This window comes from Palaemon carinicauda, chromosome 14 (genome assembly GCF_036898095.1).
Source record: "Palaemon carinicauda isolate YSFRI2023 chromosome 14, ASM3689809v2, whole genome shotgun sequence".
In the NCBI taxonomy this organism is placed as follows: domain Eukaryota; kingdom Metazoa; phylum Arthropoda; class Malacostraca; order Decapoda; family Palaemonidae; genus Palaemon; species Palaemon carinicauda.
Genome location: NC_090738.1, coordinates 130,653,020 through 130,658,533, shown reverse-complemented (window position 1 = coordinate 130,658,533; position 5,514 = coordinate 130,653,020).

Below are 5,514 nucleotides of genomic sequence, written 5' to 3'. Positions count from 1 at the left end.
TTTTAACGGCTCGGGTACACAAATGAGTGTAATTTTGTTCCAATCTGGCTTATGAATCCCATATCTCAGATTTTTACCTCCGCCAACGAAGTTAGGAAGAGGTTATGTTTTCGCCCTGTTTTGTGTGTTTGGTGAACAGCTTCCTGCCCACATTTTTAATCGTAGAGTAATGGAACTTTCAGGGATTAACTGTGATGTAAAAAACTGGAAATTATCAAATTTTGGTAGCTCAAGTTCAGAGGTCAAGGTTACGGTCAAACAAAAAGTTCAAATCACGTAATCAGTCATAAGTTTAGACATCATTGTCACAGAACTTCAAACTTGGTTCATATTTGATTGTATGAAAATTTATGCCAATTGTTAAATGCTAAGGTCAAAAGTCAAGTTCAAGGTCTACAAAAGGTCTAGAAGTAACTTGCCACGGCGAAGGTCTGCACTCTATTAAGTGCCCTTCTAGTTTTTTTTTTTTTTTTTTTTATATATATATATTTAACCCCTTACTAATCCCCTCCTCTGCCATTCTAATTTCCCTTCATCTATCTTTTCCGATTACGTTAATTTTTTTCCAACTTTCCTTTTTTTTTGGGGGGGGTCTTACTCCCTTGTCCTGTTCTTTCTTCTACTCTCTTATCTTCATTCTAACCACTTACTAATCCCTCGTCTGTCATTCCTATTTCCCTTCAACTATCTTTTCCACTTACGTTAATTTTTTTTCTAACTTTCCTTTTAGGGGGTGGGGGATCTTACCCCCCCCCTTCCCTTGTCCTGTTCTTTCTTCTACTCTCTTATCTTCCCCGCTTTGTCTTCTGAGGCAGGGTTGCCAGTTTTTCTAAGTGAGAAAAGGCCAACTTCTAATCAACAGCAGCTTGAAATCGCAAACCCATTAGTAAAAAAAAGGACAAAAATATAGCATTTAAGGCCAACCTGTTTTCATGATATTACTAAAGGCCAACCAATTTAAAGGACAAATTTTGGGTTTTTGGCCTGAAAAAAGGTCAACCTGGCAACCCTGTTCTCAGGTCCTTCACAAAACCGCTACTAATTGCGAGTCTGAGGTCTTTTCATCTTTTTTGCTCTTTTCCTGTGCCTCTTCACCACGCCAAAGGGAGTCTGCAACATTCGTGCATTTGCGCCAGAAAACTTAGCGAGGGGTTTTTCCTTTAATTATGTGATTATCCTCTCTCTCTCTCTCTCTCTCTCTCTCTCTCTCTCTCTCTCTCTCTCTCACTCTCTTCTCTCTCTCTCTCTCTCTCTCTCTCTCTCTCTCTTTTTCCTTTGTGATTATCCTTTCTCTCTGTTTATCCTTTAATTATATGATTATCCTCTCTCTCTCTCTCTCTCTCTCTCTCTCTCTCTCTCTCTCCTCTCTCTCTCTCTCTCTCTCTCTCCTTTTTCCGTTGTGATTATCCTTTCTCTCTGTTTATCCTTTAATTATATGATTATCCTCTCTCTCTCTCTCTCTCTAATCTCTCTCTCTCTCTGTCTCTCTCTCTCTCTCTCTCTCTGTCGTCTCTCTCTCTCTCTCTCTCTCTCTCTCTCTTTTATCCACTCCCATCTCTTCTATATTCTCTCTCCCCTTCTTTTGCTTTAAGTATTTTTAGTTTGAGAAGTGACAAAAGGTTTACGAGTTATTTCTAAGCGAGATGAAAGATGATTATAAGAATGAGAAGGAATTTAGATACTGTCTAGTGTTTTCCCTCTATCTGTCCCCTTTCAAACCTGCTTAGATTTCCAGCTTTTTTTTTCTTTTATACTAAGGGCTGTTGCTGTCAAATTCTCAACACTCCTCCTGGGTCTAAAACTCTTTCGCACAACAGAAAAGTTTCACCATTGCTCACTCACGCAGTGCGGCTAAAGAATTTCTCTCTCTCTCTCTCTCTCTCTCTCTCTCTCTCTCTCTCTCTCTCTCTCTCTCTCTCTCTCTCTTCGCCAGTGCTCTCTTACAGAATAAAGTTTTGAAATTGATTCTCTCTCTCTCTCTCTCTCTCTCTCTCTCTCTCTCTCTCTCTCTCTCTCTCTCTCTCTCTCTGCCAGTGTTCTCTTACAGAATAAAGTTTTGAAATTCTCTCTCTCTCTCTCTCTCTCTCTCTCTCTCTCTCTCTCTCTGCTCTCTCTCTCTCTCTCTCTCTCTCTCTCTCCGTCAGTGTTCTCTTGCAAAATTAAGTTTTGAAATTCTCTCTCTCTCTCTCTCTCTCTCTCTCTCTCTCTCTCTCTCTCTCTCTTCTCTCTCTCTCCTCTCTCTCTCTATCAAAGTACGCATAAAACTGGAATAATAGGTTCTTAATTTTTTAGTATCTCCGTAACTGGAATTTTTATTTTTGAGATTTGTTAATTTTATTTTTTTCCCAAATAATCTAATTGCGGTGGCCTACTGGAAATGTTCCTGCCTGGTGATCACCGGGCTGGGGTTCGAGTCCCGCTCAAGCTCGATAGCTTCCTGTAGAGTCTGCAACCTCACCATCCTTTTGAGCTAAGTATGGGTGGTTTGGGGGATCCTATAGGTCTAACCTGTTGAGTCATCAGCAGCTGTTGCCTGTGCCCTCCCTGGTACTAGCTTGGGTGGAGACTGAAGATAGGGCTTGGGCGCTGATCATATGTATAAATGGTCAGTCTCTAGTGCATTGTTTTGCTCCCTAGGGCATTGCCACTGTCCCTTGCCCGTGCCATTCATGAGCGGCCTTTAAACCCTTAAACCCTAACTGGAAAATTAATTAATTAGAAAGAAATAATTTATTTGAATTAAATAAACTTCTCTAAAGTAGATCTCAGAAAATCTCAGGCAAATTAACCGCCAAATTTTTCATATTTATGAGATCTCTAAACTTAATTCAAACAATAACTCTGCTTTCAGCAGTTGAAGTATAATAGAATTCATTTTCCCTATTATATAACATATAATTAATTTTCCCCGTTATGTAACAGAATTAATTTTCCCCGTTATATAACATGGAATTAATTTTCTCCTTTATATAACAGAATTGATCTTCCCCAGGATAACATGGAATTCATTTTCCCCGTTATATAGCATAGAATTAATTTTCTCCATTATATAACAGAATTGATCTTCCAGGATAACATAGAATTCATTTTCCCCGTTATATAGCATAGAAATAATTTTCTCCATTATTAACATAATTGATATTCCCAGGATAACATAGAATTAATTTTCCCGGCTATATAACCGAATTAAATTCTCCGTTAAATAACAGAATTAATTTTCCCTGTTATATAACAGAATTAATGTTCCTCAAATAACATAGAACTAATTTTCCCCTAGATAACATAAATTAATTTTCCCCTTTATATAACAGAATTAATTTTCACCGTTATATAACAGAATTAATTTTCACCCGTTATCTAACAGAATTAATTTTCTCCATTATATAACATAGAATTAATTATCCGTTCAAGATAACACAATTAATTTTCCCCAGATAACAAAATTAATTTTCCTCAGATAACAGAATTAATTTTCCCGTAATATAACACAGAATTAAATTTTCCTCGGAAAACAGAATTAATTTTCCTCGGAAAACAGAATTAATTTTCCTCGGAAAACAATTAATTTTCCTTGGAAAACAGAATTAATTTCCCAGTTATATAACACAGAATTAATTTTCCCCGTTTTATAACAGAATTAATTTTCCCAGGAAAACATAATTAATTTTCCCCGGAAAACAGAATTAATTTCCCCGTTATATAACCCTCCTGTGACACATGATACCAGTCTTCACAGTCTCTCATTGTCAGAGCGTATTCTCCGACACCTCCTCTGATGAGGACTGCAAAGTTCTTTTAGGAATTTGGATGCATAATTTGGTTCCTTTTGGTTAATTAGGTCGCTGTAATTGCGAGGAAAGATGAGGGTATGGAACGACGTTTTTTGCTCCTTTTGTTTGTTTCGTTGTTTTCAATTGCACACCAGAGAGAGGTTAATGTATATACATATAGCTATCTATATCTATCTGCATGTATATATATATATATATATATATATGTGTATATATATATATATATATGTGTATATATATATATATATATATACACATATATATGTGTGTATATATATATATATATATATACACACATATACACAATATATATGTGTGTGTATTTGTATTTAAATATGTTTATATATTAATATTTATGTATAACTATGTCTATATATATATATATATATATATATATATACAGTGTGTATATTTATATGCATATGTTTATAAGCGTATATATATATATACATATATATAATATAATATATATATAATATATATAATATATATTCATATTTATGTATAGGTATATGTGTGCAAGAAGAGAAAAAATCTGAATGAGTTTAGTTTAGCAGAAAAAAAAAAATAGGGTACTCCCAGCTACATAATGAAAATGAAAGCAAATAAATAATAAATGCATAGTAATTTAGAAAATTTTGTATTGGAATCAACACAAGAGATAGGTGGAAAAGCTCCTAAACTAGATCAAGGAAAACTATAGGAAAAAAACTACCAATCTAGTAAAGAAAAAATTGGAAAGGAAAGTAAAATCCAAGATATATGAAATAGAATTAGCAGAACTATCCAAAACAATAAACAAACTAAAAACCAAAGATATTCGTAAACACGATCAGACCAAAGATGAGGAATTACTAAAGAAAGGAAAAAGCATCAAGTTAATGAAAAGATGCCCTGGAATAGGGCTCCAATAGATATTTGCTTTAATGGATTAAATTCGAAATATAGAAAATGTCTGTTCACATTTATTTTCAAAAACGGTCATAAACAGTTTAACCGCCACTCGCTCAAGAGTATGTTTCTTTCTACAAAAATCTTATACTTTAGTTGACTTCGTAGGACATTAACATTTAAGAGTCATTTAGGTTGACGGTGACAACTCTGTGCCTCGATTTGCACCACCATAGTCGATGCAAAGATTTAGGGCGAAGTAAGCCCCACCCCCTGATGACGTCATAGCCAATCACGTTTCAAGGCCCACCTCCTGATGACGTAATAGCCAATCACGTAGTCTCCCACATTAGCAGCGGTCACAATACATTCCCTACCAAATTTCAAACTAAACTACCTTCTAATCACTTTAATGGGATATATTATGATACATAATTGGCAATGACGTCATCAGTGTCCGAGGCTTATTTCGCCTGGAATCTTTGCAGCGACAATAGTTTCGAGGAATTAAGAGTTTCAATTAGCTCAGGTTAAATACTATTAAATTTATAAAAATCTAAATCTTAAATCCACCCCTCTCCTCCCTGACCGTTTTGAGTATATTTCGGGAGCAAGCTTGTCTCTGTGGTGCCTCATGGTTTTGAAATGAAGGAATTACTGACGAGCACATGCCTCAAAATTCAATGTGTCTAGAATATTAATACCGTCCGCTTCAGGTTCGCCGGTTATTTGGGAGATTTAGAGCTGAATGCAACCAAGTTCAATCCTGTGTCCAGGAATGCAGTTATTTCGCTTTATTACATGATAGATTGCTCGTATTCCTTGTATATGT